The 24,095-nt window shown below is 46.1% G+C and overlaps 1 protein-coding gene and 1 pseudogene across 1 annotated transcript in view; both read right to left on the reverse strand.

Annotated features, from left to right (window-relative positions):
• Positions 1 to 24,095, reverse strand: part of B4galnt3 (beta-1,4-N-acetyl-galactosaminyltransferase 3) — a 107,688-nt gene that overhangs the window by 50,734 nt on the left and 32,859 nt on the right. The window lies entirely within an intron of this gene.
• Positions 20,788 to 23,620, reverse strand: LOC102915820 (phenylalanine--tRNA ligase alpha subunit pseudogene; annotated as a pseudogene).

Below are 24,095 nucleotides of genomic sequence, written 5' to 3' on the forward strand. Positions count from 1 at the left end.
CCACAGTCCCGCAGCTGCTTTTAAAATAAGCACTCAGAGGCTTAATATTAATTACAAACTGTCTGGTCTATGGCTCAGGTTTATTGCTAGCTAGCTATGACATCTTAAATTAATCCATTTCTATTAATCTACATTTTGCCAAATGGCCATGGTGTTACTGGTCTGCTGGCATCTTGTTCCTTGGGCAGCTGGATGGCATCTACCCTGACTTTTCCCTGTTTCTCTGCTTGGATTTCCCGCCTGGCTATAACCTGTCTTGCCACAGGCCAAGGCAGCTTCTTTATTAACCAATGGTAGCCACATGTATTCACAGGATACAGAAAGACCATCCCACAGCACTTCCCCTTTTCTGTCTATTCAAAAAGGAAGGTTTTCATTTTAACAGTAAAATTACATATAACAAGACAGCTATCAAACTAGAATTACAACTATAATATCTAGTCTATTTGTATTTGGCAAAATTAAAGAAAATATTCTATATTTGTGAGTGTAAAATTTCATATCTAATGCCAGGCAGCAGTGGCACACGGCTTTAATCCCAGCACTCAGGAAGCAGAGCCAGGTGAATATCTATGTGTTTGAGGCCAGCCTGGTCTACAGAGCGAGCTCCAGGACAGGCACCAAAACTACACAGAGAAACCCTGTCTTGAAATGCCCCCCACCCCCCAAAAAAGTTTCATATCTCATTTACCTTTTATCATAACCAAGGAAAACTAATTATAACTATCTAGTCTTCAACTCTATCAAAGACCACAGAAGGATATAATATTATCTGAGTAAACAGGAAGTCATTGCAAGCAACTTCCATAATTCTAGAAATGACAGAGACAGGTATATATCACATTTTGTTTATGTATCCATCCATTATGGAAAGCTGGGTTGTTTCTACCACTAGGGTATTTTATATATATAATATAATATATAATATATGTAATAATATTATATATAATATATAAAATATATATTTTTTTAAAGGCTGCAAAACATAAATGTTCAGGTGTCTCTTTGAGACCCTGCTTTTAAATCTTCCAGGAAGGCAAACTACTAAACTACGAACAAACAAATACATTAATTAATTAAATTAAATTAAAATAAACAAACAAACAAACAAATAAAAATCTAGCAGGTCCTGAAGACCAAGGGGACCAGGCTGCTATCTCAGAGAAATGGTAGTAACGCCTGGGTTTCACTGAGGATGCAGATGAGGATGTAGAAACCTGTGGGGCCCTGGATAGGAAGAGGAGTGAGATGTTGGTATGCTCAGGCTGAACCACTCCCAGTCCATAACAAGGAAAGAGCAGAAGATATGAGTGCCTAAGGAAGGGCATTCCCCAGGGCACTCAAGTTCTAGTACACTAGACAGTGCAGAAACACCAATTTCAACACAGCCCAACTTCCAGGAGTGCTTAAACTTTCTGGTCCCTTACAATCTGCAGCTCAGGAAGCACATGTGGAGACCGTTAGTCGCCTATCCTCCAAGAAGCAGGTATTTCAGAGTAACCAATTAGAACCTTTTTAGTCCAATTGTTTGATTATAGCTACATAGAGTGACAGTGGAATTAGCATAATGGTATAGACGTATGTGTGTGTGCGTGTGCGTGTGCGTGTGCGTGTGCGTGCGTGTGTGTGTGTGTGTGTGTGTGTGTGTGTGTGAGAGAGAGAGAGAGAGATGGGGTCAGTCCGGTCTCAAACTTGCAGTCTTCTTGCCTCAGCCTCCCACGTGCTGGGAATACAGATATGTGCCACATGCTTGGTTCTAGATACTTTGAACTCCTGTTGTAAGTCATGTGCGTACAGATGCACACCGCTAGTGTGTAGTATGACCGTGTACCAGTCAGTGAATCAGCAACTAAACACAAAGACTGGAAGATTAGTTCTCCACTATGGTTTGATTTGGTTAGAACCATAGGCCTACCTGCCTTCCCTCTAGGCTTAACTTAAGCCACAGGTAATTTTGGGAGCTGGTTATGGAGAACTCGGGAGTCAGAAGCAGGGGTATCACTGGAAGTCTGAGGCCACCTAGTCTTTATAGTGAATTTCTGGCCGGCCAGGCTACAAGACCATGCTTTTGCTATTTAGTTAGTTAGTTAGTTAGTTAGTTAGTTAGTTTTTTGAGACAGGGTTTCTCTGTGTAGCTTTGGCACCTTTCCTGGAACTCACTCTGTAGCCCAGGCTGGCCTCGAACTCACAGAGATCCACCTGCCTCTGCCTCCCGAGTGCTGGGATTAAAGGCATGAGCCACCACCTCCCAGTGCTTTTGTTTTGTGTTTGTTTTGTTTTTAAGGTAATTTGGGGAAAGACCACAAAGCAAATAAAATAGGGAATCACACCACCAGGCCCCAGAGAGGCCAAGAGCTGAAATCTTGAATACCTCATCTCTCAACACCTCTGATGTTGAAAACAGTTTAGCCGTACATAACCGACTTGATTCTTTAAAGGATAAGAGGTTTTCCTGAGAGTCATTCTATTTTTAAAGCAAGGGTACACAAATGTATCAAAGACACAGACACTGTACCACTTTACAGACTATCTGGAAAATGGGGGAATTGGCTATTTAGACTATTATATGTAGTCAATCTTTCTGTGTCCTGCCAGCTCCCAAATGACACAGAGACTTCTTATTAAGGATGAAAGCTTGGCCTGAGCGTAGGCTTGTTCCCAACTAGCTCTTATAACTTGTTAATCTACGCTCTGCCACGTGACTCGTTAGCTCTCCTCAGTACTGTATGTCCAACTTTCTCTGTGTCTCACTGGCGAATCCCGCCTCTCTTCTTCCCAGAGTTCCTGTCTGTGCCTGGAAGTCCCACCCATCCTCTCCTGCCTAGCTCTTTATTAAACCAATCAGAAGGTGCCTTGGCAGAGACACATCTTCACACTGTGCAAAAAGATTATCCCACAACACTTATACAGAGATGGTGTTCTAAATGGATTTCTTGAAAAGATAAGGAAAAAATAGTCATTAGTCAGACTTTGAAAGTGATGCTTTTGCTGGCTGGTGGTGGCGCACACCTTTAATCCCAGCACTGGGAGGAAAAGGCAGACAGATCTCTGTGAGTTCAAGGGCAGCCTGGTCTACAGAGTGAGTTCCAGGACAGTCAGGGCTGTTACACAGAGAAACCTTGTCTAGAAAAACCAAAAAAAAAAAAAAAAGAAAGAAAGAGAAAGAAAGAAAGAAAGAAAGAAAGAAAGAAAGAAAGAAAGAAAGAAAGAAAGAAAGAAAGAAAGAAAGAGAGGAAGGAAGAAAGAAAGAGAAAAAAAGGAAGTGGTGTTTTCAGCTGGGTATCACCACTTTGGCCTGCAATCCCAGCATATTAGAGACTGAGTAACTCAGGAGAATCTCAAGTTCAAAGCCAGCCTGGACTGTGTAGTGAGACCATCTTAAACAAACAAACAAATAGCAACAACAACAACAGGAAAATACTCAAGCTGAGCACAGTGGTGCACACTCTTGATCTCGGCACTCAGTAGACAGGGGCCGGCAGAGTTCTGTGAGTCTGAGGCTAGCCTGGTGTACATATTCCAGGACAGCCAGGGCTACATAGAGAGACCTTGTCTCAAACAAAATAGCTTGTTGCAGTCTAGGGAAACAGAGAAATCATTGCTACAAGCTCAAATATGGTCTCCATTAGGAAGCTAAAGGCTAAGGTGTTGTTGTCTGAGATCACAAAGCCAGTTCGGAGAAGACCCACGACTAAAACCCAGGTCTCTGTCTGGTTCAGAGCACATTCCTAGTCTACTAACAAGCAAGGCATCTAGTCTATGAGTCTGATGGCAAATGCCCAATATTGCTGGGTATGTCTAGCCTGGACTCTAAGAACACAAGGCTTCTTGTGGAAATAAGGTCACGGTCAACAGAGGCAACTTGGAGAACACGTTTCCCCGAGAATCTGAGCCTGTGAGTGAAGGGCAGGATCAGTCCTAAATCTGACTGATAACCGCATGAAGAAGGCTCTGAGCTCGGCAAGGCTGGGCATTACCTGTGGCCTCAGTCTGAACGGTGAGTGCTTGAGAAGTGATGTCAGATCTGACTGACACACCACTTATTAGCCTCCCTACATGATTTCCTCTACCATCCTTACATGCACAGAAATACCCAGAAACACACTAAGTACTTCCTTGATATGTTAATCTCCTAACATTTCACAATAGAAGAGGGGGGGGGGGAAGATCCTTTCTTTAGGTTGCGAAGCGATTTTTAAAATAAAGAATAAGGGCCGCTGTGTAGCCCAGTGACAACGCACTTGCCTCATATACGTAAGGCCCTAAATTCCAGCCCCAGAAGTTTAAAAAGGTGGCACGTATGCATAGATGTATTTATTTATTCTGTGTGTATGTGTGAGGCTACAAATCAAATCCAGGGCCTCAATAATTACACTTATTTTATTTTATAGTTGGGGGTTGGGGACGGACAACAGTAGACACAGCTTTCTGCAGTCTGTTCTCTCCTTCTCTCCTATGGGTCCTGGGGGTGAAACTCAAGTCATTAGGCTCAGCCATGAGCACCTTTACCTGCTGAGTTACTCAAAGGCCTCCCCAGAACCCTTAAATCAGTAAGATAAACAATTGCAAGTATACGTAAGAAAGGGACTTGGACTCGGAAGGCCAGTCCAGCCGATATTGACAGTCCAGCCGATATTGACAGGCCAGCCGATATTGCTGTTCTCTACCTTCACCGTAAGAATCTGTCCCTTGGGGGCAGCTGATGACCTGAGCTGGAGTCACATGGTAGAAGGAGAAAAGCGGCCCCCACAACTTGTCCTCTGACTTCCACATTTGCACTATGGCATATGCACACACGCACGCATGCACACACACATACACACATGTGCATGCACACATACACATGCATGCACACACTCAAAACACACATAAAGTAAATAAAGCAATGTAATTTTCTAAATCTTGAAGAAAGAATCAGTCCCTTGGGCTGTAGTATAAATATTTACTTTGGCTCAGATGCCATTGATTACAACTCCATAAGATGACTTCTACTGGTCTGCTCTGACCTTCACAAAGTCAATGAGACCTTGCCTCAAGATGGCTGATTAAACTACTGAATGATAGTTTTATATTCTCTACAGTCAAAAAATTAGCTCTAGCTAGGCATAGTGATACATGCCTTTAATCCCAGTACACAGTAAGTAGAGATAGATGATCTCTGAGTTTGAGGCCAGTCTGGTCTACAGAATGAGTTCCAGAACAGCCAGGGCTACACAGAGAAACCCTATCTCAAAAAAACAAATAATAATAATTTTACAGACACACACACACACACATACACACACATACACACACACACACGACCCAGCTCTATGGCTCTAAAGAAAAGTGAGAATTTCAACTGGTTATTTGATATGTTAGACATCGTATTTTCTGAACCCTAATCAAGATATACACTACAAAAAAAAAAAAAAAAAAAGATATACACTACAAAACCCTACAGAGATGCCCACAAACCAACACTAGAACCACCAAGACAGGTCTAAGCACTTGGCAGGCTGAAGCAATTTCAGTACGTTTGAGGCCAGCCTTGGCTACTTAGTGAGATTCTGTCTCTAAATAAATAAATAAATAAATAAATAAATAAATAAATAAACATCATATTATCTAGCTATATTACTCCTTGGTATATACCAGAAGGAATCCAGGTCAGCTCACAACAGAGGTATTTGAACATCCATGTTCACTGGATAATTAGTCACAATAGTTAAGATATGGAATTAGCCGAGATGCCTGTTAATGGATGAACAGGTAAAGAAAATGCTGACAAGCTGGGTATGGTGGCGCACACTTTTAATCCTAGTACTTGGGAGGCAGAGGCAGGTGGATCTCTGAATTCGAGGCCAGCCTGGCCTACAAAAAAGTTCTAGGACAGCCAGGACTGTCACACAGAGAAACCCTGTCTCTAAAAAATAAAAAGAAAGGAAAGAAAAAAGAAAATGTGACAGACAGACAAATATGTCGTTATACAATTGAGTTTTATTCAACCATAAAGAAGAATATAATTATGTCGTTAGCAGGAAAATGGATGGATTGGGAGATTATTTTAAACAAGGTAAGTTAGAAAGATAAATGCTGCGTTTGTTTTCTCCTATGTTGAATACACACATCACATATATATGTATTCTTGTCATATGACATGGTAGCAGAAGGGGGCCTACATAGGAGGGGAGGAGTCTAAAGACCAAGGGAGGGTAATGTGGAGTGTGAGTATAAACAAGTACAATGATAAATATAAATGAAAATGAGATAATGATACCTATTTTATAAAATGACTAAATAATAATGATATGTGTTCTTTTGGGAGGTAGGGTTTCAAGACAGGGTTTCTCTGTGTAGTTTTGGTGCCTGTCCTGGATCTCACTCTGTAGACCAAGCTGGCCTCGACCTCACAGAGATCCACTGGCTTCTACCTCCTAAGTGCTGGGATTAAAGGTGTGTGCCACCGTCGCCCGGCTCTGTTATGTGTTCTTATCTAAATAATAATGATATGTGTTCTTACTACGTCAACCTAGGCAAAAGAGTCACATTGTTCAATAGTTGATTATCACTTTCAGTAATCCCAGCACATAGTGGGATGCTAAAGTAGGGTTATCCTGCAGGTTTGAGACCACCCAGGCAGCCAGGGCTGGCCCCAGGTGCAACACTTGGACCAAGAGCTGGGAGTGTAGGACTATCCTGGGGTCGGATAAACGTGGAAATCCTCAGCCCACTACAGGACTTTAGTAAGGAGCAGGAAAGCAGCAGGCCAGGTACATCAGAGGGCACCTTCAGGGTGACCATCTCAGGGTTACCTATCCCAACTCTGTTCACCCTGAGAAACAGCAGGCATTCATCTGGATGCCAGTGTCTAACTGGTTTAAGGAACCTCTGATGCCAGGTCTAGTGGAACCAAAGAGAAAATCAAGGGCACCGAAGAAGGTGAGCTGATAAAAATCTGCTCAGAAATGGGTCAGACTGCCCCAGTCCCTACCCTGAAAAGGGAGGAGGAAGTTAAGTGTGCTGTGGAGAACCAACGATGTGGAAGATGAAAGGCAAGAGGGGCCTTCTGAGCCGGGCACGCTCCTTCTGGATCTCACCCACTCTCATTTTACCTGATATAACTGTAAATGGGCTCTGGAGCCTGCTCCTACTTGGAGTGCCTGTAAAGACAACTAAGGCAGAGGGCTTGGAGCTTTTGTTTTATTTTTTCCCTTCTTGAACATAAACTTTGATGTTTAATGATCTCTGATCACTGTATCCTAGTAATACATAAAACTCTTGGGACGCTATTAACTGTTGAGCCTTCTTGGGTCTTAGGGGAATATGTTTTCCATGTTTCAAAGAGTCTGTTGTAGGCAATTTATTGGGCAAGATGCAAATTTATCCCCTTGGGCTGCTAGGAGCACTAAGCTAGGTTCCCCAGCGTTCACCACCATACAGAAACAGATACAGCTTCCTCACAAAGACTGCCGTCTGTTACCTATTTTAAGTTGGCTTCTTAGTGTTCTGACGGTTGCATAGAATAGCTCAAGGTGGAGATAAAGCTTTTAAAAGGTGCTTAAAAAGAAAGGTGCACTCAGTCAACAGGCTAGATTTACCAAGCACTGTGTGGGGCACAGCTGCTTTGTCTGGTGGTCAAGTACAGTCTAACAAATGAAGTTAAGAGTCAGAAAGTTCTGGCCTGAGTCCCTGCCTACTACTTTTTTGCTATATGCCTTTTGCCAAGTCTGCTATCATTTCAAGATCTCTACTGCCTCATCTTCCAACTGCAACATTCAGAGGCTTGAACGAATTCGGCCAATATGTGCTCCAAGTAGATGAGGCTGGGCGGCTCCATTCAGCACTCAAGGCTATGGCTTACTGATTTCCCACGCTGTGCCAAGTACTGTGCATTCATTCATTCATTCCCAACGCAGAACCAGGGAGGTACTCCTTTCCCCAGCCTGCTGATAAGATTTCACAGGCTTTGCTCCAGATCTCACAAAAGGCTGAGTTCTGTGTGGTGTCAAAGTCCACGGGCTGCTCACTTGATCCTCAACCCAGCCCTGAGAAGCTGGTCTTAGGACGTCTCCTCGTTAATGGAGAACAGAAGCTAAGGAAACCGGTCAGGAAGCAGGAAGTCACATGTGAAGTCCCTGTGTGGCCACTGACACAGGGCTGGCTGCATTTTCCACAGTCAATCCTGCCTCCCAAGTGTGTTTTTTCCACAGCACCCAGGTCGGGTGGTGAGAGAACAACAGGGTACACAATGAAACACAAAGGCTCTTTGTGAAGAGGACCCAAACAGGTAGTCTGGGGTGGGTGAGTTTCTGCGTCTCAAAGGCCTGCCCCCACCTACGCATGGGTCCCAGGCTAGAACCATAATGTAGTTTTCTGAAACTACATTTCTCTAAAAACGAGCACAGAAACATCCTTGAATCCTTCCCTGGATCCCAGAGCACAGAAACCTGCCAGGCAGAACCCAGGATCCTTGATAGTCTTCCTTTTAGCTCTCACATCGCCTTCTTCTGTATTTTTGCTAAAAGCTCAGTCTCCTGCCTCAAACCGCTTTGCGGCTGGCTCGCCCCGGGACCGTTCTTCCTGGTGACACTCCACCTTACTCATCAGTCCTGTGGAATACCACTCGCTATCGTCCACTTCCCTACGCTTGCTCTGACTTTTCTTTATATGTATTTTTAAATTTACCCAGTCCCTATGTGAACATCTTTGCAGGAACTCAGAAAAACCAAACTTCATATTTGCTTCTAAACCTGGGTCCCCCAAAGATATGCATCTTGGTAAATGGCAGCATCCCAAGTCCATCATCTTTGGGGCCAAGGACATGGCCCCGTGGTGGGGTACTTACCCAGCATGCATCAGGCCTTGAGTTACATGTCCAGCATTGGAGGTAAGGTGTGAGGGGCAGTTGATGGTGTGTGAGAGACCTAAGAACTGGCATCCAGCAAGCTCCCAAGAATGTTGGGGCTACTGGTTCTCAGTTCTTGAGTAGCAAAGTTTTCTGGAAGAATCTATGACTGAGCTTAGGTGGTAGAACACTTGCTGAGTGTGTGCACATCCTGGGTTCAACCCCCAAAACTGGAAAAGAGTTTTATGGTATATGTGAGCAAAGTACTTCTCAGCCAGTGCCATTTAACTGTCTTCAACCAATGGTTCATATATAGCTGCTCTGATTTCTAGACTGAGTTCAAAAGTGAAACTGTTAGGTAACACAGGGTATACATGTGTTAGAACTGAAGCACAGACAATAGCAATTCATCATCATTTATATCATTTAGGTGTGTTTTAGGAGAGAGGATAGCTTAGACAATAAAGGCACTTGCCGCCAAGCCTGATGACCTGAGTTCAATTCCCATGGTGGAAGAAGAGAACTGACTTCCCCAAGCTGTCATCTGCCTTCCATATGTATGCCATGACTCGCAACCACACAGACACATACACAGGGAATAAATAAATGGAATAAAAAATTTAAAACTCACTCAAAACACAGGTGGCTTTATAACGTGTGTGTGTGTGTGTGTGTGTGTGTTTTAGTGTGTGTGTGTGTGTCTTAGTGTGTGTGTGTGTGTGTCTTAGTGTGTGTGTGTGTGTCTTAGTGTGTGTGTGTGTGTGTGTCTTAGTGTGTGTGTGTCTTAGTGTGTGTGTGTGTCTTAGTGTGTGTGTGTGTGTGTGTGTGTGTGTGTGTGTGTGTGTGTGTGTGTGTCTTAGTGTCTTAGGGCATTTATTGCTATGATGAAACACCATGACCAAAAGCAAGTTGGGGAGGAAAGGGTTTATTTGGCTTACACTTCCATATCAACCCTCATCATGGAAAGAAGTCAGGACAGGAACTCAAACAGGGCAGGAACCTGGAGGCAGGAGCTGATGCAGAGGCCATGGAGGGCTGCTGCTATTGCTGCCCATAGCTTCTTCAGCCTGCTTTCTTACAGAACCCAGAACCCATGACCACTTGCCCAAGGGTGGCCCTAACCCAGAATGGGCTGGGCCCTCCCTATCAATCGGTCATTAAGAACATGCCCCACAGGCTTGCTTGCCTATAGACAGATCTTAGGAGGCATTTTCTCAAGTGAAGCTCCCTCTTCCCAGTGACTAACCAGTGTCACGCTGACGTAAAAACTAGCTGGCCCAGTGTTCCTGCACGTTGCTCAGTTCTCCTCAACTGGCACGAGCACTTTTCAGGAGCTGCACACTTTTGCTGTGGGTGCCATACAGCTCCCCTCCACGCACGTTTCTTTCCCACATGAAACAAGGGATTATGAAAAATGAGATTAACAATGTCCATCTACTTTACCTGGCAAGGGCCACTTCACACTCACTAGTATAGGTGTGTGTGTGTGTGTGTGTGTGTGTGTGTGTGTGTGTGTGTGTGTGTATCTGAGACAGTTGGTAAAGATATGGAGAAATTAGGACCTTCAAACAAAGGAAAAACAGCCAAAACTCTGAAGGCAGAGGTAGGAAGATCGTCCATGAGTTCTAGGCCAGCAATATAAAACAAAACAAAAACAACAAAAAAAGAAGTAAAAACACCAGAGCAGTGCCAGTCCTGACAGCCCCAAACCGTAAACAACCCACTGTCTATCAGCAATTAATGAAGACACCTGGGAGACAGGTGAGACAGGAGATCAGACAGTGGGTTCAAGGTCAGCCCAGGCGGCACAGTGAGTGAGTCCCAGGACAGCTGCTGACGCTGTTTAGGGAAGCCCTGTCTCAAAAAACAAAAACAGAACCAGGGTGGTGGTGCACACTTCCAATCCCAGCACTGGGAGACAGAGGCAGGAGGATCTCTCTGAGTTTGTGACCAGCCTGATCTACATAGTGAGTTCCAGGACAGGCAACATAGTGAGACCCTATCTCAAAAAAAAAAAAAAAAAGGAAAAAGAAGTTTATCTCAAAAGACAAAACAGCTGGCAGTAGTAGCTCATGACTTTAATCCCAGCACTCAGAAGGTGAAGGCAAAGGCAGGCGGATCTCTGTGAGTTCGAGGTCAGCCTAGTCTATAGATTGAGTTCCAGGACAGCCAGCGCTACACAGAGAAACCCTGTCTTGAAGAAAAACAAACAGAGAGAGAAAAAAAAACAAAAAGGGCTAGGGATGCAGCTCAGCTTGTAGAACGCTTTTAGCACATCCTTAGTCCTGGGTTCAATTCCCAGCACCCATAAACAGGGCATGGTGGGGTAAGCCTTAATCTCAGCACTCAGAAATAGAGGTAGGAGAATCAGAAGTTTAAGGCCATTCTTGGGCTACATTGTGAGTTTGAGGCTAGCCTAGGCTAAATGCCACCATGTCTTACCCCACCACTACCACCACCCCCCAAAAAAAAGAAAAGAAAAAGAAGCAAAATATATATGCATGCAAGGAATATCATAATATATATAAAAATACAGTTTAACCATTATTTACATCACATTTATGCTATACCAGATACCACAAGCCATCTAGAATGACTTCTAGTATACAGGAGGATGAACTAGGTTGTATGAACATAAGGAACTGGAGCATCCTCAGGTTACCCGCAGGCCCTGGAGCCAATCTCCTGTGGATACTAAGAGACTCAAGCTACATCATTAAACCTGAAAATACTACTGTTTGTTAAGTGAAAGGAAAAACCCAGACACAATGGGGTACCTATTACATGGGCTGTTCATACGAAATGTTCAGAATCGGCAAATTCCCGGAGGTTAAAAAAAAACAAGAGAAGACTTGTGGTTGCCTGTACTGGAGGATGGAGAGAAGATGGACTGATTGCCACTGTGTACTTGGTTCCTTTTCAGAGCAAAAAAAAAAAAAAAAAAAAAAAAAAGTTAAAGTTAAAATTAAATAGTGATTGCACTGCACTGTCCTTGGTGTGTGTGTGTGTGTGTGTGTGTGTGTGTGTGTGTGTGTGTGTATGGTACTGGAGGTTACACCTCCCCCTTGCACATGATAGGTAGAGCTCTACCACTGAGCACTGAGCCACACCCCCAGCCCCTACTGAACTGTGTACTTCAACGAATGATTCCTTTTTCTTTTTCAGGATGGGCACTGAGAACCCGACCTACCTCTCCTGCCACCAGGACATGGAGGTCTCCATTCTTCCTCCTTCCCAAAGCATCCCCACCCCCAGCTTAATTACCACAGATCCCTGGAGAGCGGGTAACAGGTTTCTCTTCAAAGCTGACTCCTTAGGATCTGTAGATAGCAGGGCCCCTCCCTCTCCTGCCCAACCCCCTCCTCTTTGTGCACAGATCGTTTACTTATTAAACCAATTAGATTAAATGACTCATACTGCACCCTTGGGCATGAGCTGGTGTAAATACCTCACTAGAGACTGACTTGTTCTTGAAAGCTCAGGTGAGCTTCCCCCTCTCCAAGTACTTCTCAGATCACAGAGGGAGAAACTGGAGGACCATGGAGTTGGGGAAAGTCGCCACTCCATCCCTGAGCTGCTTCACGCCAAGGAAGACCACACTACCTCCTCAAAGAACTGACACAAAAGCTTTCTTATTTCCGGGGCTCACAAAAACACTAGGCCAGGAAAACTCATACCAAATTCCTGGTGCTTCAAAGGAACCGGGAGTCTCACATGCTAGGCAAGGGCTCTATCACTGAGGACCAAGACCAGCTCTGAGTGGGCAGAGCTATCCAGAGCCCTCTGGTCTGCCCAATGCTGCCACATCTCAACCCAGTAACACCCAGAGCTGGGCTCATGGTGTTCCACCCCTGACAAAACCTCGTGTGAGTTAGAGGCCTTGTAGACATGTTGCATGCCCTGGCCAGCCTGGGCAATCAAAGCCCATCACTCGCCTTAGCTGAAAAGTAAGGAGAAGGGCCTAAATTATTTCTCTAAGCTGAAGATTAGTGTATTTTTGACTCAATAACCTTGGACTGGACTCTCGAGCCAGGGCAGGGAACACAGGTGTGTGGAGCAGGTCTCGATCCTGGGAAACAGCAGCAGATCTAATGAAAGCCTATAGACAAGTGGGTAATCCCGGTGCTGTGTGACGGAGGGTAAAAAGGGGTGTGATGGAGAAGAGGTCCCTAGGCCCCCTTTCTTTTCAGCTCCCCCCACCGAGAGCAGAAGCAGGAACACATGTTAGCCAGTGACCTCTCTAGGTTGTGTTTAGAACAACCTCCCCGCACCTTCTTGCAAACACCAGCTCAGTGTCATCCCTCCAGCCCGCCTGAAAGCCAGGGGCGGGGAGTGTGATCTGAGCCGGATCCTGTCCTGGAGTGCAACCACATCCTCTTGCCACCCCCACCAGGCATTTCCGAGTCTGTATATTTATGACTCTCTTAAAATAGGTCCCAGCACATAGGAGCAGGGGCTTGATTTAGGTCAATGAAATCAACATTTGGGAGAGTGAAGAGTGCCTGTGGAAAGCTGTTGTTTCTTCTCTAATTCTATATCTGGGTTTCCGTACCATGTAAATCCCTCAGGAGACTGCCCCATTCACCATTCTGTGTTGCCTCAAGTCCCTCCTGCCCTGAAAATAATCTCCTGTCCCACTCTAGCAGATGGGTTTCCTAAAGCACAGTGGCCTCAGGCTGGCTTCTAATGCTCATTTATTATTAAGCATTTGCATTTTGTAAAGTATTTCTCTGCTGTCAGCCCTTTTGTTCGATGAACTTGACCACCCCCTTGGAAATGAGGTTCTAAAAGGGAGGCAGGCTCAGTTATGGCAATGGCCAGGAGGTCTCAGGACAAATTGCCCATCATCTCTGAAGTACTGGAGGGGAAGCAGTGTCTTGGGTATGTTCCTGGTTCAAATGCCTGCAAGAAATGGCAGAAATTCTGTGTTGGGCGAGAGAAATGATCAGATCCAGGTTCTACCTTCCCTCCGAGTAATAAATGCCTAGCAAGACTCTTGGGGCCCAGGCCTATCCTGTCAACTCTAATTGTCCGCACTAGGAAATACTCTGCTCCATTGTTAAATGGACACACCGAGACCAAGTTCTTTTCTTTCTCAGGGTTTCCTCAGACAAGCCCAATGTTTCCATGAGTAAGTGTTTCGACCACACAGTCCTTTTGTGAGGTGAGGAGCAACAGCAGTACCTCAGGACACTAGATTTTTTGTTTTTTAATTTATGTGCATTGGTGTTTTGCCTGCATGAGGGTGTCAGATCCCCTGGAACTGGAGTTACAGGCAGTTGTGAGCTGCCATGTGGGTGTTGGAAATTGAACCTGGGTCCTCCAGAAGAGCAGACATGCTCCCAACCACTGAACCATCTCTCCAGCCCCTGGCCACTAGATTCTTTCCCTGAGCTCTGTGGGATCACCTACATCAGCTGTTCCTGCCTGTGACAGCATCAAAGGTCCAGGGCAGCAGGAAGCATTGACCTCTCTAGACATCATTTAGGCCCAGTGTTACTATTATAGTGGGATTATTATTGTTATTAATGTTGTTCTTGTTATTATTTTATAGTAGGGGTTACTATTGGTTTTATTGTTGTTGTTATTTATTATTCTTTTAGAGTAGGGACTATTATTATTATTATTGCCAGGGGCAGTGTGATAATGGGGTAGACCCCCTCAGTTCAACATGGCAGTTGATTTAAAGTGTGTAAGGGGCTGGTGTGTGGCTCAGAGTAGAACATTTGCCTAGTTAGCAGATACAAGTTCTGGGTTAGACCCCCCAGTACATACAAAGCACAGACAGACAGACACACACACACAAGTATACATCTTATACACTACCCCAGAGGTGTTCTAAACAGTTATATGGGGGAAACTGCCATATATAGCAAAAGTGAAACTACAAAGCAAATACTTAAAACTGTCCCCTGGAGCTGGAGAGATGGCTCAGAGGTTACCAGCACTGGCTGCTTTTCCAGAGGACTCGGGTTCAATCCCAGTACCCACATAGCAGCTCAAGACTGCCTATAATTCCAGTTCTAGGGGTTGCAACATCCACAAACAGACAAGCAAAACACCAATGCACATAAAATAAAAATAATTAAAAAAAAAAACTGTCACAACCAAAAAACAAAACAAAACAAAACAAAATCAAGGAAACATGATGGCTAAACGGATGAGATCCTGGAATAGAAAAAAAATATATTGAAAAGGAAATCAAAATAAAATATGAGGGAGGAGTGCTGGAGAGGTGGCCCAGTGGTTAAGAGCACTGATCTTCTTCCAGAGGACCTGGGTTCAATTCCCAGCACACACATGGCAGTTCACAACGCTCTGTAACTCTAGTTCCAGGAGATCTAACACCCTCTTCTGGCCTCCTGAGGCACCAGGCACACATATGGTACCAGACATTCATGTAGGCAACACACTTATACACAAGAATAAGTAAACAAAGTAAGTGTAGGGCAGGGTGTAGCAAAGTGGTGGAGCCCTTGTTTTCCACGTATGAGGGCCTGGCTCAGGCCCAGCATCACCAAAACAAAACAAGTGTGAACTTCAACTTTTTAAAACAGGGTCTGATGTGTCCCAAGCTAGCTTCAACTCCCTACTTCTATGAGGATGACCTTGAACTTCTGATCCTCCTGCCTCCACCTCTGAATTGTGAGCCAGAAATGCATCCTAGGACTTGGTGCATGTTGGGCAAGATCTCTAGCAGCTGAGCTACAGTCCTAGCCTGACTCAAATTCACATTAGTGCTCTGATACTGGACCATCAACTGTGACAAGCAACATCTACTAAAGTAAAATGGCAGGAGAACTGGGAGGGATATAAGATCTCCTTGGCTAGGGCATCTTGTAAATATAAAATTACTCTAAAATTAAGAGTATTTCAAAATATGCCTATGTCTATAATGTGAGTGTTATATAATCATGGAAAATCCAGAAGCCAGGATTGAGGGTACACATTTGTGAACACTGGGGAAGCAGAGACAGGAGGATCAGCCTGGCTACACAGTGAGATCCAGACCCGCCTGGTCTACACAGTTTTAGGCCAGCCAGGGAGGCATGGAGAGACCCTGTCTTAAAAGAGAAAGAAGAAAAGGGAGGCAGCAATTGTGGGAGCCCATTCTCGGGTTCCTCGTGGCTTTACTCAGCAGGTCCACATAGAGGATGATTAGGACCACGGGCCTGAGTGCAGGTGTCTGAGGTGGTCTGCACTTGGCTGTGCTGGGGAAGGAGGTCTTTTGCTCCACCCCTTGGCGTCTCTATAAAAACCCTGGGGCAGAGACAGTCGGGGCCCGTTGGAATAGGTTCCAGGCCCTCTCGAGGCTATCCTTTATTTTCTATCTGTTTATCTCCATAAGATTCTCCGCTGTAGCCGGGCGGTGGTGGCGCACGCCTTTAATCCCAGCACTCGGGAGGCAGAGCCAGACGGATCTCTGTGAGTTCGAGGCCAGCCTGGGCTACCAAGTGAGTTCCAGGAAAGGCGCAAAGCTACACAGAGAAACCCTGTCTCGAAAAACCAAAAAAAAAAAAGATTCTCCGCTATAAATCCTTCTATCTAATATTTCCTGCTGATCGCACTCAAGAAAACTCTGGGGAGCTGTGGGGTTGGTGGGTAAACGCCCCACAAGGAATAAAGAAAAAAGAAAGGGAGGGGGGGTCTATAAGAAAGTGTATGAAACCTCTGAAACACCAATTGTTTACACTATGTGGTTCGGAGATTTTTGCTTGTTCGGTTTTTGAAGTGGGTGTTGCTGTGGAATCCACCCTGGAGTCACCCTGAGACCCTCTTGCTTCAGCTGCCTGGGTGCTGACATGGTAGACAATTGTTTTCTTTTTCACTTTTGCATTATAATACATTCTTAAATAAAAACTGTGTATGTGTGTTTATGCAAATGGTCCTGGTTGGCACCAAGAGCCGCGATACATGCTAAGTTCACACACTACCATCTTTCTACACCGCAGGTCTGTCCTCAAACTCATGATCTCCCCTCCTCAGGCTAAGCTACATATGTCCACATCAAAATCTTTTTTAAAAAGATTTATTTACTTATGTACTTTATGTATATGAGTGTTTTGTCTACATGTATGCACACCAAAAGAAGACACTGAATTTCATGGGACTACAGTTATAGATGGTTGTGAGCCACCATGGGTGCTGGGAATTGAACTCAGGACCTCTGGAAGAGCAGCCAGTGCTCTTAACTACTGAGCCATCCTTCCAGTCCCTCAAAAACAGTTTTTTATTTTGGTTGGCTCAAAAAAAAATTGTTTTTGGTAGTAGAGATACGGGCCTGGTAAGTGTTCTAAGCTAAGGCTTCAGTCCTTTCTTATTGTGGGAAGGGGGTCTCACTAAGTTGCCTAGGCAGGCCTTGAACTTGTGATCCTCCTCTTCAATCTCCAGAGTAGCTGGAGTTACAAACCTGCACCTCAATGCCCAGCAGTTTGGGCTTTGTTTTATTATCATGTATGTATGGGTGAGTACAGGCATGCATGCGTCAAGGTGCATGTGTGTAAGTCAGACAGTTCTTTCCTTCAACCACAGGCTCTAGGGGTCAAACTCAGGTCACCTGGCTTAAGCCACAAGCCTTGCCTGTTAAGCCATTTTGTTGGCCCAGTGGTTTTTTTTTTTTTTTGTTTGTTTTTTTGAGACATGGTTTCACTATATATCCCAGGCTAGCCTTGAATTTATAATCGTCCTGCCTCTGCCCGGAGTGCTTGGGTTTATGGGCATGTGCCACCACACCAAGCCTCAAAAATGGTTTAAGTCAAAGAAAAAAAGAAAAAAAAAATAGGAGAATCAAGATTGGAAATTTCTGCCGTGTCCCATCATCGCTCTGACTGAAATAAGCACGAGGCCAGGAGACGTGGGTCTAGGGCTCGGGCCCTCTATCTCGTAGCTCTGTGATCTGGTCCTGTTTTATCTGGAAAAATGATGACTTTATGGACCACTGCAATTATCATGCTCTATTTTTTATTTGGTGGTGGTGGTGGTGGGTTTTTTGGTTGGTTGGTTGGTTGGCTGGTTGGGGTTTTTTTGGTTTTCCATTTGAGACAGGGTCTCTCGCATGTAGCCCCAGCTGGCCTCAAACTCACTCCACAATCTTCCTGCCTCAGCCTTCCCAGGGCTGGGATTACAGCAGTGCACTACACACACACACACACACACACACACACACACACACACACACACACACACACAAATGAAAACCTCATGTTGCTAACAGACACCCCTGGTAACAAGCACCCCTAGTATATTCAAAATAGCTCCGTCCCTAAAAGCTGAATCACATAGAATTTCTCAGGGCTGCATCTCCCTGGGGTTCACTCCCCTGTACCCTGCAGCATGCTAGAGGTTAAGAAGAGATTGGGCTACAGTCTGGTCTCTAAGAAGGCATAGGCTGCAGCTTAACTGACTCAGATCTATGCAAATGAGAGAAGAGAAAAGGCCGGCTGAGGCTGCCCATGGCGGAGCTCTGCTTGTCTGATCTGGGTCCCTTCGTGGGAGAGGGCTGGAAGCCCCATGTAGGCTCCACACAGTTTTGTTTCTAGGTCTTTGTCCTCTCTTCCTATCAATCCAGATGTGGGACAGTTTGAGAGGCAGACCTATTCAGACCCCTATCTCCCGGCAGATAGCAATCCGAAGCCTGGGTAATGTGAAACAAGGGTCTGTGGACACTCCCTGCCATGACAATGAAGTGTGCTAGGCAGACACCATCATCTCACGCAGTGGGAGCAGTCTCAAAGAACGGGACAAAGCGTGAGAAAGGCCTGCAATTGCAGAAGCCAAGCCAACAAAGGGGCAAACTTCCGCCCACACAGACCTCAGCAAGAGCCAGTTCTTGATTTGGGGTTTATTCAAAGCCGTTCTCAAAAAATAAAAAATTAAAACTAGAAAGGGAGAAAAAAAAAAAAAGAAAATCTTCTCTAATGGGGTGTGGGGGTAGTGTAGCCCAACGGTGAAGATCAGAGGAAAGGGGTGTCAGGAGAGCCACTGTGCTGCTGTTACTTGTTATTTCCTTCCTTCCTTCCTCTGTAGACCAGGCTGGCCTCCAACTCACAGAGATCCACCCTCTCTGCCTCCCGAGCACTGGGATTAAAAGCATGCGTCATCACGTCCTACTTGCTGTCATTTCTTTAGGTGAGATCAGTTTGGTGTCCATCCATCCTTTTACTCATCCACTAGACATTAACTCCTTCAAGAAACAAAGTTAAAATTCAAGTCGCCTCAGAGCTGACAAAATAATTCAGTCATTACATACCAATGATAGTGAGTTCCTCATCAAGACTGCATGTGAACAGAGGGCATTTGAGGAAGGAGGGACGATTCTGGGTTTGAGGGCAGACCACTATAAAAGAAATAGAAAAGCTGGAGGTGGTGGTGGTGCACGATTTTAATACCAGCATTTGGGAGGTAGAGGCAGGCAGATTTCTGTGAGATTGAGGCCAGCCTGGTCTACAGAGAGAGTTCCAGGAAAGCCAAATCTAAGCAAAGAAACCCTATCTTAAAAACAAAATAAAACAAAAACAAAAAGAAGAAAAGAAATAGAAGATTTAATAACACTGTTGTGTGTGTGTGTGTGTGTGTGTGTGTGTGTGTGTGTGTGTGTGTGTTGCTGGAGAGCAAATCCAGGACCTCATGTAAGCAATCTACCACTAAGATATACCCTAGTCCAAAATATTCTCCAAGAATATTCTCCAGAAGTGGGTGTTTGGCACTCAACCACACACACACACACACACACACACACACACACACACACACAAAATGGTGTGAAGTCACAAATATGCTAATTGGTTAAATTTAGCACTTCTGTGATAGATTTATATGCACCAGATATAAATTAATACATATAAACTAGTAAGTAAACAACAGCTATGCAGTAATTAGAAGAGAGGGGAGTTCAAAGAGGAAGGCAGCTTGTGTGGTAGATGTCACACGCACCTGGGTGGACCCTCTCTTGATGACCTGGGGTTCTAGGCAGATGAAACTGTAGATCTAGAAATCAGACCTCCATTTGCTCTGGCACCCTTGCTGCCACCTTTTCTGGCCATGGAGTGACCTGCTTCCTGTCTAGTGACCTGTCATCCCTTTACAGGATATGATAGGAATCAACAGGAAAATGATACACTTTCTAATGTGTGATTTGAGGTTAGGGGAAGAGGGGACCCCATTTCAAACCTGCTCTATGGTGATATTTTATTTGTGCTGAAATGTGATTTTATTTGTATGTTAATAAAGTTGCCTGGGGATCAGAGCTAAGGGCAAGCCATTAAGCAGAAGTCTGGTAGTGGTAGCACACACCCTTAATCCCATCACATGGCAGGCAAAATCTCTGTATGTTCAAGGACACAGCCAGCATGGTGACATACGCCTTTAATCCCAGTACCAACCATAGAGACCTGGAGGTCTGTATAAACAGGCAGTGGTGTAGAAGTCATGTGGTTGGGTTTAGAACCAATGAGAAGGCAGAACAGAAAGGCAATAAAAAGATAGGACACAGGAAGAAGGTCTCTCTGTCAGGGGAAGGACGACAGCGAGTGGTAAGATAAAGTGGTCTTAGCTCTCGGCTGCTGCTCGATCTCTGGGCTTTCAACTCTTTATTTGGCTCCGTGTTTCTTATTTAATAAGACCGTTTAGAATTATATCTACACCACTCTGCTTACTAGTTTCCAAAAACAGGGATCTGGAAAACTGACTTAGCATTAACAGTCTGAACTCCATTCCTGCCTATGCACACATCAGGTGCACAGCTCCATCAGCTCATACTTGGCACAGAGGGGAACGCACAGAGCAGGCACACATCACGTCTACTGTGAGGGCAGCAGACCACCCTTCCCTTCTCACTGCCATGATTCCTCAGCTGGAACTGGCATACCCCTAATCCCCACCGAGGCCTTCTGGCAGCTCTTGGGTGGCTGTGAATGTCAGAGCTCCCAGCCCAGAGGCCACTGCCCCTTCTCTAGAGTCCTCTCCTCCTGTACTGTTTCCCTTCCCAGACTCATCCCTTTCCCTGCCTTTCTTTCCTTCCTTTTCTTGACATTTTTTCTCTTCCTCACAACTTTCAATCTACTACATACTTTACAAAATCAAGACTTCCTATCCATGAGATGGGAAGACCTCTCTATAAAAAGGGATGGGGGTATCGGAGACTGACTCCCCCAGCTTATGGCTAAGGGGATAGGAGGAAGGGGAAGAGGAGGAGGATTACCATCCTTCCCTCGGTGGGATGGGAGCACTATTTTGTTTTCTTACATTTGGCCTTGTCCTTCCCGCTCTGGGTGTCCTCAGGGAGTCAGGCTCAGGGCCACCACCTCCACCACTTCAGCCTCTGCTGCAGACATCACTTTGTCCAGCTCCTCCTCACAGAGGAGCTCTTGGTGGCCCCATCCTGCATGAAAGATGATCTCTACTGCCCCGTTTGTCAGGAGGTGCTCAAAATACCACCGGTGTGGACAGCAGCCTGTCAGCACGTCCTCCCCACCTAGACGATGAAACCTCCTATCAAACTGCCGCTGAAGAATCTTGTCAAGCAAGCATCTCAAGTATGTAGACATCTCAGCATTTTTGTACCATCTTTAAGAGGAAAGCATCATGAAGTCACCATTCAATAATTTGTTGTGCATATTAATAAAATTAATTCAGTCTGTTGTGTTAAACAAACAAACAAACAAACAAACAAGCTTGGCCTTGTGTGGTCACTTCATCTTCCTGTAGTTTTTTCACATTAACTAACTCTGCTTATAGCGGGATGTGAAATAAAAATCTCACCCTCTGAAAGCTGCCTGCTCCACTTTCAGGTTTGCGCCACTGAACAACAGGAGGCAGTTTGTAATGTCATTCTGACAAAATATTCAGGAGCATAAAGAAATGGGCCACACCTAATGATCATCCCTGAGTGGCCTAACGAGGCTGACCAACGCCCCAGAGAAAGAGCCCTGACTCAGAGGGTGGGCACTGGCACCAGAGACCGAAGTCTGACGCTGAGCTTTGCTACTTTTGAGGCACACATTGTCTTCCTCAGCTTAGGTGTTCCCGCCTGAAACTGGGCCTCACAAGGCACTACAGAAAGGAGCATGGGAAAAACTTCTTGAGAAACACTGAGGCAGACTGAATCACAACCTGTCAGTGGAGACCTGGGGAAGAGCGAGCGGATGAGGCCATGCTTCCAAGTAGCCTATGGGAGCCCAGAGAAGCTGGTCCACAGTTTCCTTCTTCTCCTACTACCCAGCTGTACAATTCCACATCCTCCCCTGGGCTCCCTTCTTGGGCCTTCCTAATACACTGTCCCTAAGGCCTGCCCCTGGGCTCAGCATCTCCACTTCAACTCCACTGGGTAGAGCTTGGCTTCTCCCCCCAGGCAAACCTTAGGCTCTCTAGGGCAGACTAGCCACCTCTCCTCCCTCCCTCTCTCAATGAGCAGCAGGATTATTGAACCATAACAGATACATTCTCAGGGAGCCCCATGGGCAGGAGCATCTCAGGGCAAAAGACCCCAGAGTTGCCAACTTCTACCCAACTTCTTTAGACGTTGGTGGTAGCTGAGCACCTCCATGCTGGGCTCTAGTAAGAGTGGTGGGCTGGCTTGAGGCACACCTGGGTGATCGCCAGCTTGGTGAAGAACTCCCTCAGCACACCCATGAGGTGACCCAGGGTGATCCCGTGGTCGGCTCTCACACCCCTTGATCTGGTAGAAGTTGGCCAGGTGCATGGCGTCCAGCATGTCATTCTGGAACACACGATCAGTGGAGAAGTGCTTGCTGGTGTGGAGGGTTTCTTCTGGGTTAAGTAGCAAAGGGTGCAGGCGCTGGCTTCTGTGGTATGTGTGGAGCGGATTTTTCCCAGCCTCATCTACCTTCCAGGTACTTGCAGCCCTGTGAGCCACAGCTGCCCTGGGAGTGGGTCCGGTTCACCCGCTGGACATAGTCCATTAGGAGCTACAAGGACTCAGCCAGCTCTCGCGGGAAGAATGTGTCATATTGGTCACGCACTGGGTGCTGCTGAGGCTGGAAGAGCTCATCCAGGTTCCAGAGGGAGCTCTCACTGAAGTTGTCTGTAGGCATCTCAGAGAACCCCATCTCCGGGAAGATCTGCCAGAACTGGGAGAGGACCGTGAGCAAGGGGAGAAGGTGGCCACGCTCTGAGAGCACACCTCGGGCAGAGAAGCTGTAGGGCCTGAAGGGCCGGTCCCTCCAGGAGCCACTGGAGATCATCTCTGGGCTCAGCTCTGCCTCCCGCTTGGCCTTGGCCGCACTTGCCCTGAAGGCCCCGCCCTGGCTCACCCAGTAGGTTTTCAGGATCACTTCGGTCAGCAGCTTCCTCTTCCTGAGCTCATTCCTTTTCAGCCAGCCTCTCAGGCCGGCCTGCCTGGACCAGCGATAACTGCCTCTGTATTTCATCCTCTACGCTGTCCACCACTTGGAACACCCAGGGCCCGTGGACTGCGCTCTTGTCCACTTGGATCCACGGGTTGGACATGGCCTTGCTGAAGAAGGCCATCTTGCTCATCTGGACAGTTGCATAAGCTCCCTCTGCACCAAGCCTTCAAGAGGGATGCTTCTAAACACATGGGCCTCATGGCTGCCCTCCCGGGCAGTCTCCTCATCCCCAGTCGTCAGCTCCCAGCACTTGGTGGAAGGAAGCTCGGCCTCAGTGACCTCACCCAGAGCCTGAGGCTCTTCACTGCACCCACCAGCACCTGGTGCTCCGCGCCCTGCATGGTCAACTCTGCTGCACACCGTCTAGGCCACCATCAGCTGCCTCCAGCTGCCACAGTCACAGCTCCGACACAGGACTGTCGGCCATGGCTGCTCCCACTGTGCTTGGTGTGTGAAATGAGCGACTCTTTGCTTGTTTGCTTATTCAAAACTGGGTTTCTCTGTATGTAGCCCTGGCTGACCTGGAACTTGCTCTGTAGACCAGGCTGGCCTCGAACAGAGCTCTGCCTGCCTCTGCCTCCCAAATGCTGGGATTAAAGGCGTGCACCACTGCCACCTGGCAGAAATGAGCGGCTTTTATGGCTAACCTAAACTCTAGTCTATGTTAGGTTTTCTTTTGTCTTTCTATGGTGCTGCAGACAGAACTCAGAACCTTGACCACCTACGCAAGCGCTACACCCCAGGCTGAATTTCCTTTTCCCTGAGCACGTGTTACATTTCTGCTTCTTCAAGGATGGAAGGAGGTGTTCCGCAGTTTCCACTAGGGTAGGAGTGGGCGAGATGAAGATTGTAAGAGGCTGGTGGATCTGCAAAGTGAGGTCCTCGGGGTTCACAGACCTACA

The sequence above is a fragment of the Peromyscus maniculatus genome, chromosome 3 (genome assembly GCF_049852395.1).
Source record: "Peromyscus maniculatus bairdii isolate BWxNUB_F1_BW_parent chromosome 3, HU_Pman_BW_mat_3.1, whole genome shotgun sequence".
Taxonomy (NCBI): domain Eukaryota; kingdom Metazoa; phylum Chordata; class Mammalia; order Rodentia; family Cricetidae; genus Peromyscus; species Peromyscus maniculatus.